Below are 14978 nucleotides of genomic sequence, written 5' to 3' on the forward strand. Positions count from 1 at the left end.
ATGAAATCTTATCGTAAGCTTTTCATCCAGTTCACTTTCGTAAACTGCCATCCTCTTTGGTAAGATATGTCTTTCAAAATTATATTGTGTCTCTTTCGCTGAGACGTAAAAAGGTTTTCTTATCTCTCTGTCACATCAAACGAAGTAGATACCTGAACTGGTACAAAGTTTGCACAATTTTATAGATTAGATTTTTACCCGTGGCGCAACGAACTTTGATGTTTGGAGGGAATGGAACCATTAACCATTTGTATCATAAGATACACTGATAGCTTTTTATCCTTTTGAAAAGAATGGGAAAAACGGCGATATAAATTAAGTGACCATATAAGGTTTTGGAAAATTTACAAAACACACGTACGCATATATATATATATATATATATATATATATATATATATATATATATATATATATAAATATATATATATTTGTATATATATATATATACTTATATACTGTATATATATATATATATATATATATTTATATATATATATATATATATATATATATATATATATATATATATATATATATATATATATATTTGTGTGTTATACATGTGTGTGCGTGTGTGTTGGCATGTTTTTCATGTACATGTCTATGAGCAATGTAAGTGTAAGCACACATACACACATGCATATATAAATAAACAAGCAAATAATATATATATATATATATATATATATATATATATTATATATATTATATATTATATATATATATATATATATAATATATATATTAATCCAGGATTATCATTAATATTATATCCATATGCATTTTATTATAATATGCCGATGTTTACAATATTCTCATATATTGCATTTTCTAGGCTGCAAACAGCGAACATGGCAATAAGTAAATTAACTGATTGCCATGTTTGCATTTGTTTGCAAACAGAACATGGCAATAAGTAAACTATGATTGCCATGTTCGCTGTTACAGCCAGAAAATGTTCTGATGAGTTGTGAAACGTCGGCATGTTATAATAAAATGCATATGGACAATGCCTTTCCTGACCCGCCTTGATTGTTCTTCGAGCTGTTGCTCCGGGAGTTAGAGAGTATACACACACACACACACACATATATATATATATATATATATATATATATATATATATATATATATATATATATATATATATATATATATATATATATATATATATATATATATATGTGTGTGTGTGTGTGTGTGTGTGTGTGTATGTATACAGTATGTGTAGGCCATAATCTTATAGGTACTTAATTAATTAATGCTTACACGCAGAGGCACAGGCAACCCTCGTGACGTAGCTTAACAGTTAAGTATAAAATAAGAACATTTGTTCCAACGTGAGCGCTTGTCCCTACTCTTAAACTCTGTTATATAGGAAAATGAAGAAAAAAATACTATGAAGGCTCTGTTATATCCTTCCTTGAAATTATTAATATATCTGTTGAACGGCTGATCAGTAAGAGAAATGGACTGAAACCATCTTGGATAAATTATCTGACAATGAATGAAGGAAGAGGCGGTAAACGTTCACAAAGGACAGGTGGTGAAGATGAAGTATTGCAACGATAATGGAAGAGTCTCTTCGTTTCTTTACATCATTTTTTCTTTTGGTATTGCTCCCATTTTTTCTTTTAAATTCTTAGATGATCGTTTCCTTCGCACGTGTATGTCGGACTGAAACACATTCTCTATATCTTTTACCGGGAAAGTGTCATAGTATCTGATATTTCTTTGTTTCTTTTTATCTCTTCTTTCTTTTTTAAAAATATCGAGGTGAAATTTACGATTCGAGTTGAAATGATATTTCGTTTTCGGTAACTTTATTTTGCTCTTGTTATATTCGCTAAATAGCAGAAATAAGAAATAACTTGATGTCATCTTTTTCACGAAATGGCTGAAAATGGACTTTGCAGTTTTTCAGCAATTTTATATCGTTGTTCTGACATTGCACTACAAAATCCCCGCGTCGAACTGTAATTCAGGATTTTTGTCTATTATATCAACAAAATTTAAAAAGTGCAAAATATAAAAACGTTTGTCAGCGGTCTTACGCTGACTTCGCTAAAACAAAAACAATAGAAGATTGTTGAAAGAATTATCAAAAATGTATCGAGTTCTATAGCTCGCTCAGAATGTATGTTGCATATCACGTTTGTTTCTCATTCTGTATCATTCTGAAGTGTACATTTTTTATAACCTTTTCGCATACGATTATTTTATTCTGTGAAAGTTGGAGGAAATTATGTTTTTGGTCTGGTTTTGTAACATCCGTTAACTGACTGTTTGTTTTTTTGTCAGTTGTTCCGTTTGTTAGCTGGGCTGCCCAAAAACGTTCCATGGATTTTTTACGGAAATTTGACAGCAGGTGGGCTCTGTAACTGACAGAAAGTGATTAGATTCTGGGAGGGAGAGAACGCTACTTTTGGGGAGAACAGACTTTTGCAGGTGGGGTGTTCTGTATTGTTACTTCCACTAAGGAGGTTTTACCTTTTTGCTGAGCTTTAGTGTTTGCCCGTGTTATGCTTACCTCCAGTCTATGAAAATTGTTAGTTAATATGTTTCTGAAAGAAACCCCAATATTACACTATATTAAAATACTTCATACACGGAAAGACAAATTTTATTTGTAATGAAAATTAAACGGAGAGAGAGAGAGAGAGAGAGAGAGAGAGAGAGAGAGAGAGAGAGAGAGAGAGAGAGAGAGAGAAGGACAATTATATTTCCTAGTTAGCAAAACACGATTTTGGCTTAGGTTTGTGTTAATTTAACCCAGAAAAATGCTGTAAATGTTATTGTCATTTGATAGGGTAACGTAAAGGAAAATGAAATGCACGAGCCATTTTAAAGGTTTACTTATAGTTGCTGAATGAAATGGCAAAATATCACTTTTTTATACGATTGCATAAGAGTAGTCAACAGCGACTCATTTTCTTCTCCTTTTAGTTTATTCACACTCTTGCATTTGCTTGATATTTAAGACGCTTCTGTTTAACAGTTCGTTGATATTTTAGACTCTTCTGTGTAATAGTCAAACAGCCTTGCAACCATGTATGTTTTGCACCAAGAACTTCTGTTACAATACACCCTAATCAAAAGGTCCTTATTTCCTAACCATCTTTTCACAGTCCGGCCAGCATTTTCGTATTTGCCAAACATTTTAACGTACATACATACCACTTCACGATCATTATTATTTTTTCTTACTCTACAAAACGGCACAGATAGTTTAGTAAAGAAATTTCTGCTTTTTCTTTAAAAATTTTGAACCCCTACATATCCTGTTGCATAAATCTATACGGTATCATCTTTACTTCTTTTGCAATACTCTCTTCCAGTCTGTTGCTGCAAAGATCTCATCGTCTTTTTTCTGCTACTTATTTAATAATTTTTCAAGCATAATAATCATAATTAATTTCTCGCACCGGTCCCAAAAAGTAAACTATTCTCGTGTCCTTTGACCTCTCTGAAATCATTCAAACGTCTTTTGACTTTCTTCGATACATTACTATCATGCAACGTCTTTTTGAATACTTACAGCTGTCATGAAGTGTTGATATTTGATATTTTCTTCTTGGTTTTCTTTTGGGGATTATTACTTAGATAAAAAAACCTGATCTTTCAGAACCTCGTGCTGCTGAGATTATTATACCGCTTCGTAGATGTCAGGTGAAGCAGTGGCTGAGTTTGGTCTGGGCCATTCGGAGACATGAAAAAGGGCCTGCAGTCTTCATGAAGGTAGGTGAATGGGTACATGACCTGGTCCTCTTGCTGGGTCATCTTTGTCCTGACATGAGGGAGGTTTATGAATAAGAGCTGGAGTGCCTTTTTGCGTAGATGATATTTAACGAAATGTAGTTTAATCTCACGGAATTTTGTTTTTCATAAATGAGACACTTCAGTGTCTTTTTGCTTTAGATAGTGAGCATGTGGGGGTTTTCGTATGTTTTTTTTTATCTTCACATACATCTGGGTTGGTGTACCATTAGTAAAGATTCATGTGTTTATGTGAACACCTGACTATTGCAAGGAACTGGATGATCTGCTGTGTGTGGAAAAGAGTGTCTCTCTGGTTAAACAATTTGTAAGTAAATATCCGTAAACATCAATCATTGTTATAAAACTTCACGTAGACCTTGTTATGATGTCTGAGAAGGGTAACTACCTTTAGTGAAGTCCTCTTAAGTAAAAAGCAAACCTGAACTAATGATTGTCGTAGCTCCTGGGGTTCACGGGGTTCACGGATGCTCCTCGCTTTCATAATATTGTTATTTACAAACCCGTAGGAGAATGATCTATAGATATTCCCGATTAGGACCGGGCTTGTATTGGTGATAACAAATACGTACCATTCTCGGAAGCTGCTCGAGGTCTGGAGGAATTCTAATTCGAGGACAAAGTCCCTGGCGGCGTTTCTATTTTCATAGTTGTAACCTTCATGTTGGAGGCTAGAGTCTTTGAGGGTTTGCCAAAATCGGCGCTGTCCTTGATAGGTGCCCAAAGGTCAATGGGATCTCCTTATAGTTCTTGTCTAAAATGGACAGCGAGTTTCTTATTCCTTTTGCGTCTTCAGCTAATTCCTCCCAATCTTTTGAGCACAGACTGCGTTCCTGGAGGCTTTGTCGGCTAATATCACGTTTTTACATCTGAAGAAATTATATTCTTTTTAATGCAGAGGTGGAGAAGATAGGAAACCCAGCACCCCAGTTTTTTTAGTATTTAGTTTTTCCAGTTGGCCCGACAATGGAACTGGTACAGTAAGGAATCACTTATTTCTTTATTTTTCGTCATTATATAGAAAAATAAATCTTCTTGATCCAAAGTACTTTACTGCTTAATCTTTAAGAATTCGAAGCACTCTGTGCCGTTTGCTATGAGTGATGAGAGCTACGAACATTTTTTGTTCCTCTCGATGTGTGCGCTAGTTTCATTCCGATCTGTTTTTTTTTTTATTTTTTTTTATTTTCAAGTGGCAAACTTTTTGAGTGTCACATAAGTTTGCGAATCATAAATACAGCTGTATACAGCGCAAAAGGAAAACAAGGGGACAAAGGGAGGAGAAGGAAAATTCGAAACGAGAAAACTTTCACAGTTGCAAATGGAATCATTTCCATCATAAAGCACAGTACGAACTTTTGTCAGTATTAGCATATGGCCCTGTGCCCCACATGAATACATGACAGCTATGACACGGTTAACGCTTTTGTTTTATTTTTGGAAAGTATGTTCAATAAAATTAGTACAAAAAACTTTAGCTTTATTGAGCTCTCCCCCTTTTTAGTTTGAGATGAAGATCATTTTTCACATACATGAGCATGAGGTGTTGTATGGCTGTCATCATAACGTGACTTATTCTGTTTTACTTTTTTAAGTAGTTTGAAAAAATTCCACCAGTTTCACGAGGCTTTATAAAAGATTTGATTGCAAATCGATTTAGTTTGATATGTTGATTATGAGTACTGAATTGTTATTGCTACAGTTTAGAGTCGATAAATTAACGGGATTAAATCATTCATATAACTTAAAGAAATATTGTCGTCGTTGCGTAGACAATGTAATGATTATTTTGCATTGTGAAGATTCTCTTGTAGCTGAAACGAATAAAGTTAGTGACTTCTAAAAGGCCGATTGCTCGTGTCATAAAAGAGACGTAAATGCTACAGCTATTTCCATTTACCCCCGTAGGGGGGATAGTGCCGCCAGTGCACCTCATGCGGTGCAATGTAGGCATTACTTAAGGGTATTTACAGCGTCCCTTCGGCCCCTAGCTGCAACTGCTTTCATTGCTTTTACTGTACCTTCGTTTATATTCTCTGTCTTCCATCTTATTGTCCACCCTCTCCCAACATTTGATTCATAGTGCAGCTGTGAGGTTTTCTCCTGTTACACCTTTCAAACTTTTACTGTCAATTTCCGTTTCAGTGCTGAATGGCCATAGTTGCCCCAGTGCTTGATAAGTATGCCTAAAATCTGTAAATCAATCAGTCAATATTTCCATTTACACTCAGCCCAGTCTGTTTATTATCATACATCCCTTCGCAACACTCACTCCAATTTCCGGTTATTTTAATTTTGCAAAGTTGCCTCCCTTGTTTTAGGTCCCATGAATTTCACTTTGACTACTCTCGCGATTAGAGCGAATTACACCGATTCCATACAGGAAGGGGAAAAGGTCTTTCAAATTCCCGGGAAATTCCAACAGCCTATATATGGGAATTACGCGGCTCATCCACCTGATTAATTAAGTTGTCAGTTATTGAAAACTGTAGGGTTCGTGATGAAGGGGAAATATCTATTATATTAATGTTTTCCTTCTTTTTCCTTCTTCGTCCAACTGTGTAAAGACGTTCTATTGTTTTGTCTTTGTTCTCTTAGAGGAAACTTTCATTGTTGTTGTACAACAAGTTTTTATCATAGACAATACTTTTGATAAGGTTATTTTTATTCTTAAAACTCTGGGTAACAGTGTTTGGTAAAACCTTGGATGGTCTGAAACACCGTGGAAGCCAGCCTTTCATGAAAATAGTTTCAGAGAGAAGCATATGTATAGCTTGAGCATTTTTTTGGATAAAACAGGATGTGTATTAAAACACACACACACACACACACACACACACACACATATATATATATATATATATATATATATATATATATATATATATATATATTTGTGTACATACACATGTATATGTATATATACATATATATACACCAATATATATATGTATATGTATATATATGTGTGTGTGTGTGTGTGTGTATTCTAATATGACATCCTGCTTTACCAAAAAATGCTCAAGATTATAAATATGCTTCTCTCTGAAAACTATGTATATTGTATATACCTTCACACACACACACACACACACACACACACACACACACACACATATATATATATATATATATATATATATATATATATATATATATATATATATATATATATATATATATATATATATATATATATATATATATATATATATGTATGTATTTATGCATACGCAGCATGTAGTGAATTTGATGGAAACTGCAAGAAAAAAATGGACGATAAAATGTTCACTTCAAAAAAAAAATCATGGCATATGTCCTCAGATGAGAGAGCTATATACATTTCACTCTGGTAATTGTTTTCTAATGAGCCTTTTTTATAAGTAAATTTTAGTAAAAATACCCTCCTAGTGTGTCTCAAAATCCAATAATAGAGTGCATATCTATTCCATAATATATTCTTAACCAATTAAAATTGCACGATTAGTTTCTCTCCGATTTTCAGATGGTAATTTTTGGGGGCTTTCTAAACAGTTGCACATTTTGTATAAAGTATTGATAACAAGTCATTTGTTCTGAACCTGACGTTTATGAAAGATGAAGACTGATAATAACGGTAAGACTTAAAAGTTCTTTCAGCTTAATAATTTCACAGAGTTAACATTTAATCACTACAATTAATGACTAAGTCATCGACAGCACATCTGTCTCTAAGTTATAAGCACTTGCTTATTTTTGAACAAGGATAATCCAAATATTAAACAATAAAATCGTCCAGAGTTTTATTCTCATCACTCGCATAATTCAACGTACATTTAAGGCTGACAGTCTATAATGATTCGTGAAGTCAGAATTTTAAATATGTTAGTTTTGGGGATTAATTCCAATGAACATTACAAACCAGCCTAGAAAAAAAGCGGCATGTGTCAAGAAGGGAATCCTTTCGCACGCCTGCGTGAGAGATATCACAAATAAAACTACACCACTGTCAAAATTGAAGGAAGTTGTAGGGAGACGCTAAAGGGTTATACGACTTTGGAATTTAGTAATCCACTCTGTAAATTCACGAAATGTTCGTACGTGAGAGAGCTTGTGCTACCACAAGGCCATGTTAATCTATTAAGAAATACAACCACCTGAATGAACGACGGAAGTTAATGGATATATCAGGAAACGCTGAAGAAATGGAAAAGATCCATATATTTGAGGTGGAAGAAAAGAAATTTACCAGACCAGCTGAATACTGTTAGCTTTAAAGATATTTTCCCGAGCCTCCTCACACACATAAGCAGAATAGGAATAAAGCATGGAATTGCTAACGGCCTAGAAATATAGCCTGGCAAAATCAGTGCCAGCCCTTCCTCCCCAAAAAATAACCAGGACCGCAATATCATTCTCTAGCGCTCCCACCCCATGGAGTCATCCCTCTTGTAACTTATAGCCCTAATATTCGAGTCAATATTGTCTGCTACTTTTATGAAGAGCCATGCCATCTTTCATTACACGCGCCAAGAAGAGATTGTCAGGAGAAATTTTCGCGAATTCGGGAGAATCACACTGCGATCGCTTGGGGCGGATTTGCCAGCAATCGCTCGGGCTCTAGGCTAAGAAACGGTTTGCTTTCTTCTTTCTTCTTCTTCTTCTTCTTCTTCTTCTTCTTCTTCTTGTGAGCAATGGAGGGTAGAAAGAACGCAGTTCCTTATTTAGCAAACTATGATATGTATAAATGATAAAATCAGTTAAAAAACCAAATAAATAATTTGGAATTATATAAGTCAGATATTCAACTCCAACTTGGTGACTTTTAAATATCAGCTTGAGTAGGAAGTCTGTGAAAAATTCTTTTGGTATGACTTACTTTTGCTAGCGTTCTTTCATTATAGAGGCAATTTTTTGTACCTTTTTAATAATCGTAATAATGATAGCGCTGTCCTCATCCAGAGAATTTCTCCCTCAAAAAAAAAAATCCATATCAAATTGTCTGATTTCCTTACACACTTCTTCCAGGATGAACAATAATAAATTATTTACGACAGTAAATATTGAATTTACGAAATGGAGGCTGTCAAGCCAAACACTGAAGGGGCATTTAAGACCATTCAGCGCTTAGTTTGGTGAAAGGAGGGAGTTGGAGTGGTTGGACAGCAAGATAAAGAGGGCCCGAAAATAAAGGCATGCAGTACAAGGACCGAAATGTGGAACTGGGTGAAAACCTCACAATTCACTAAGAAGTAATTGTTAGAGAGGTTGGCCAGCGGGATTTAAGAAAGAAAGCGAGAATGGAGGTAAAGTAAAATCTAGAAAGTGGATGCAGCCAAGGGCCGAAGGACGCTGCAAACACACTTTAGTAATACTTACAGTGCTTCATGTGACGTGCATTCACATGCATAATTTTGGTGGGAGTTTGTGTGAAAAATTCCCCAAATATTTCGAAAACTAGGAACGAAAATTTGAATTTTATTAATCTGTAATTTTGTGCAATATAATTTCTAGTTTGCTGGTCTTGATACTCGCCTGACAAGCGAACGGGTCCGAGTTAGAATCCCGGGCAAATGCTAATAGTCTTTGGCATGTTCTTTTTAATTCCACTACGCCAGTGTTGATCGTGGCTGTGGGTAGACACCAAGCGGAAGAATGGTATGAAAATCTTCCTTAAATATTTGCTAAAAACTGGAAGTAACAACCGACATATAACTTTGACATTGGTAGAAATCATAGGACTGTATAAATTCAGGTCTACAGAGTAATTCTAAAAAAGCTAAATTCAGTTCCCCTCTTTCTGCTTTAAAATCCAGTGCGCTAAGCTAGACAATCATTACACGCGATGGGAGGAGAAACATGACCGAATAAATTGAACGCCTCGATAACGACCCTCAAAGAATGATGATTCTTCTAGACAGGAGTTAATGGTTTCTTGCCAGACTCTTACATGACGTAAAGTGAGCAGTATCAGCTCTCTGAATCATTTACACTCGTTGATTAGCAGATTAGGACTTCACAGAGAGAGAGAGAGAGAGAGAGAGAGAGAGAGAGAGAGAGAGAGAGAGAGAGAGAGAGAGAGAGAGAGAATTATTTTACAACGCCTAGAGAAAAAAATTACCAAAAATGATAAAAGTTCATGCATGAAACACAGATCTCATAAAAATTTTTGCAATTAGGCTAACAACAAGTAGAAACCATCTCACTGTGTAACATCTAAACGGTCAAGCAACAAAGGCCATTTGCAAATTAAATGCAATAAAATTCATGCTTCCAAAAATAGACGAGAATTATTTATGAGAAGTCTACCAAGTCATGAGCTTAGAAAATCAACAACTGAGCTGGAACCGATTACATCTTCAAAATGAGAACAAAAGAAATTCCCAATTTTATATTAAGACACAAAGGCCAAATTCCTTTGATAGGAACCATTAACCTTTTGACTAACAATTAGAAGATATTAAAATGAAAGTCGGGATAGAGAAATTAAACCAATAAAGACTCAGTTCCCAGTTTTAATAAAATCCTACTTTTGTTTCTTCAAGTGCTCAGGCAAAAATGATATTCGGATATACGATCTACGACCTCAGGTGCACGAAATCATCAGTCTCTCTCTCTCTCTCTCTCTCTCTCTCTCTCTCTCTCTCTCTCTCTCTCTCTCTCTCTAACTATATACATATGTGTGTGTATGAAACTTTTGTCATGTTAGGATAAAACGTGGTATACAATATAAATCTTTCGCTCTTAAGTTAATTTATTCTTAAGAATAAATTAAATTGTTTCACTTTCTGTTCGGCCATATACGCAATGTATACAGATCTATCTATCTATCTATCTATCTATCTATCTATCTATCTATCTATCTATATATATATATATATATATATATATATATATATATATATATATATATATATATATATATATATATATATACACACAACCATAAACACACACACACATATATATCACCACGTAACAAAGAGGAAAATTATAACAGTGAATAAAACATATTTAACTGGATTACATGTGCTAGTAGAGAGACGGTGAAAGAGAGAGTAAGGTGATATTTGTGAGAGAAAATATTGCACAGGTGCATCAATAATCTTTATATATTTGAAGTGATAAAAAGATTAAAAAGGTTTATAACTGAAAAGAATGTGGTGACAACGCAGCTGGGACTATAATTAAAACGAGAGAGTTTGATAGAACGTAAAGCAAGAAGTGAAAGTAACATATATGGTGATGAATGAAACTGCGATAGGATCACGGATAAAGAAGTGGGGGGACTGAAAGAACGTTTAGAAGTGTTATTGTTGGTGTTACTTAGATAATGAGGAATAATTGCTTATGTAAGGTTATAGGGAGGAACAATAAAATAAGGGTACGGTAGTATCATATTCGTGCTGTACTGAACGAGAAAAAGAATATTCTTGGAAGTACAGTTGTAAGCAATTAGAGAAAAGCATTTTGAAATTTGCAAGAAGAATAGGCAAGTTACAGTGAGAGAGGAGTAAAGCTGATGAAATATTCATGGTAAATGTGAGAAAGAACCTTGGAGACAAAGTTTTTCTATGTAGATGAAAATGTTGAACCAAAAACCAATTGATAAATGGACTCTATAATAAAAAGCATAAGTGGCGAGATGCTTCTGGGAAAGGATGTAATCTTGCCTTAATGGAGTGTGTATTTTTACGGAATCCTGAATTTCGTTAATAGATAGAGTTAGAGTGGTGCAAAAGTTGAGGGGTTATGTAGCTTAAAAATGTTTTAAGAGGGTGTGGAAGGAAAGAATGCCAGGCTGAATAATTAATGGCACAACGAAGGGACAAGTTTTCAAGTGAGATACTGACTCCAGCTTTTTCAGAATTACTGGCTGGAAGATCATTTTAGATCATTGTGTAAACACGAATTTATGCAGTCCTTTGAGCCCTACCAATTTCAGTGGCACATGTCAGTTATTACTTCCAGTTTTCAACAAATGGTTTGGGATGAGTTTCCTGCCATTCTTTATCCGGGTGTCTACCGACTACAGTTGACTACCTACAGTAGTCAACTGTAGTCGGTAGACACCCCGGATAAAGAATGCAGTCGGTAGATACCCGGTCAACTGTGGTGCTGTGGAATTTAAAAGAATATGCCAGAAACTCTTCGCCCTCACTCGGGGGTCTTAGACTCGTGCCCACTCACTGATGAGGTGAGCATAACTGAGAAGCCATTAGGATGTATGTGTAAGCTACCTTTTTTGAAGCAAGACTTGAAAGAAATTATACGAATGAGGGGAATATTTATAATTTTTACTGGTGAGCAAATTTTAAGAATTATATAGGAGCATAAAATTGCTGAGTATTCCTGGATAGTATATGGAGGTCTGTCTGAAAAAGCAAGACAAACAGTAAAAGAAATAAAGAGGGTTTTGCACAAGGCAGACGGTGTACAGATCATGAATGAAATACTTTTCTGTTGGGTTTCAGAGGAAATGGATAGCCTGTCAATTAGTGTGCATAGAATACCTATGGTTAAAGCGAAGTTTGTTATAGGGTATGCAAATAATGATTGATTTGTTTGTAAAGGTGGGTTTCAGGGAAAGGGTGACATGATTTTTTCAATGCAAAAATTTTAGTTGCTAAAGTAATGAAGTAATTAAAGGAAAACAGGAAATGTGTAGGAAAAAAAAGTGCCTGTGAATACATTCTGTAGCTGTAGTTTGCTTGCGGTAGCGTTGACTGATGATGATAAAGGGAGTAACAGAGGCTGGAAGATAAGTTTGGAGCTAATGCAAAAATAGAATGTGTAAGTGAATTTTATCAGGAATACAGAAGTTTTGGTTTCCGAAACATATGGTTGCAATGTGTTAACATTGTTTTTATAGGCCTTTCTATCTTCACACACACACACACACACACACACATATATATATATATATATATATATATATATATATATATATATATATATATAATATATATATATAAAAGCATTAAGCTACAAATGTCCTTTAATATCCAATTCGCTCTACCTCGGAAATAATATATTTTTATATGTTACCCTAAGGGGAATTTTTGAGTTGATAATAAGTTCGTCGTCTCGTGGGCTCGAACCACGGAACAACGCGAACTCACTATAGTGACGCCTTACCCTTCGGGTAACATATATGAAAATATATCATTTCCGAGGTAGGGCAAATTCGATTATTAAAAGACATTTGTGTCTTAATGCCTGTATATGAATCACGGTGATGTGATAAAATTCATATATACACACACATATGTCTAAATATAAATATATATGTATATATATATATATATATATATATATATATATATATATATATATATATATATATATATATATATATATATATATATATATATATATATATATAATCATTAAGCTACAAACGTCCTTTAATATCCAAGTCGCTCTACCTCGGAAATAATATATTTTTCATATACGTTACCGAAGGAAATTTTTAGTTGATAATAAGCCCGTGTGGGTAAAGGCGTCCACTGTAGTCCTGAGTTCTTGTCCTTCGTTGGTTCGAGCCCACGGGACGACGAACTTATTATCAACTAAAAAATTCCCCTTCGGTAACATATATGAAAATATATTATTTCCGAGGTAGAGCGAATTGGATATTAAAGGACGTTTGTAGCTTACTGATTGTATATGAATCACGGTGATGTGATAAAAAGTCATGTATATATATATATATATATATATATATATATATATATATATATATATATATATATATATATATATATATATATATATATATATATATATATATATATATATATATATATATATACTACAATGAAAGTCCTTTTCATAATGAGAATAACTGTCATTCATTAATCTAACCGTCAAATAATTTTCTGTCTTTTTTTATGCTTCAGCTTGTGGACTGAAATGTTAATTACATTACCCCTGCCGATTTAGTCATTAAGTTAATTCAGTCTGGACAAATTAGATTTTTACTTGGTGCAGAATTTGCACTAGGAAACAGAAATGAAATTATGAGTGACATAAGTGGAGTAAAACTGGGGAACTGGGTTAATTTTGTGGGTCAAATATTTGGGTAAGTTTCACGCTTTACTAAGGAGTGTATTTTATCACATTTTCTTCAGCCCAAAATTATTTGAAGAACTTCATACGAGAGGTAAAACTAAAAGCTCAAGATGGCTACATTAAATCAAACACAGGAATAAAAAAAAAAGTGAAACGAATCAGAGTTCTGTCCCGTAAACCCTAATCACACAACAAAGAGTCAAGGAACCAGAGTGGCTGGAGGTCGAGGTACTCCGAACTTATAATTAGATTATAATGAGTTAATCCGGTTTAATTATCATTATCTTAATTAGATCATACGTAGTGTTCTCGGAGCGGGCGACATGAGTCTTTGTAATAGCATTAATCTGGAAATCTTCACCCATTAGATACATTTCACTGGGGCACTTTTTTGTTAGTAGACCTGTAAAGGAAAAAGAATTTATTTCGAAATACATACTCACATTCACTCACACACACACACATACACACACGCACGTGTGTATATATAATATATATATATATATATATATATATATATATATATATATATATATATATATATATATATATATATACATACATACATACATACATACATACATACATACATACATACATACATACATACATACATAATCTCACGTCACATTGCAGTGAGCCTTTTCTATTAGCAGGAGAGTCTCCAGACAACAGTCTTCCACATTCATCCTTTTTCTACTGAGTAAAGGAAGAACCTTTGCATAAAATTTTCACACAATCGGGGTCTTTCTATACGGTTAAAGAAGGTAGGCCCATGAGCATAGTGCACTACTGACTTGTATTTTCGGTATACTAATGCGCTTTACGTTCTTCCATTTCAACATCTGTATTCTATCTACCCAGTACTTCCGAATTGCGTTCATTTTTCAAAAGCCTGTCTTCCTATTTCATCTTCATGAGAGAAAACGGCCTTGAGTTCTCTGATGTAAACATTCTGCACCCTTCAAACCCGTCTCACCCCTTTTCCTTCTACCTGCATTTTCAGTCACACTTCACCTCCATAAAAATGAGTTTGTTCAAAAGCCCCTGTTCCTATAGACACTGCCACTTTATCTCTTCTAATCACTTTATTGCTCTCTTTACTCTTAAATCTTGCTGTGAATCGCCTCTTCTCTCCTATAATA

At 34.2% G+C, this 14978-nt stretch overlaps 1 protein-coding gene and 1 long non-coding RNA gene across 3 annotated transcripts in view; one reads left to right on the forward strand and one right to left on the reverse strand.

The window, feature by feature from the left end:
* The window catches only part of LOC136832672 (uncharacterized), an 89386-nt gene extending 85642 nt beyond the window's left edge, over positions 1-3744 (forward strand). Inside the window, exon 7 of the long non-coding RNA XR_010851283.1 lies at positions 3629-3744. This is a non-coding gene — a long non-coding RNA (uncharacterized lncRNA). The remainder of the gene's footprint in view (positions 1-3628) is intronic.
* Positions 1-14978, reverse strand: part of LOC136832671 (neuronal acetylcholine receptor subunit alpha-10-like) — a 415833-nt gene that overhangs the window by 113084 nt on the left and 287771 nt on the right. The gene's annotated exons all lie outside the window — the stretch shown is intronic.

The sequence above is a fragment of the Macrobrachium rosenbergii genome, chromosome 4 (assembly GCF_040412425.1).
Source record: "Macrobrachium rosenbergii isolate ZJJX-2024 chromosome 4, ASM4041242v1, whole genome shotgun sequence".
In the NCBI taxonomy this organism is placed as follows: Eukaryota; Metazoa; Arthropoda; class Malacostraca; order Decapoda; family Palaemonidae; genus Macrobrachium; species Macrobrachium rosenbergii.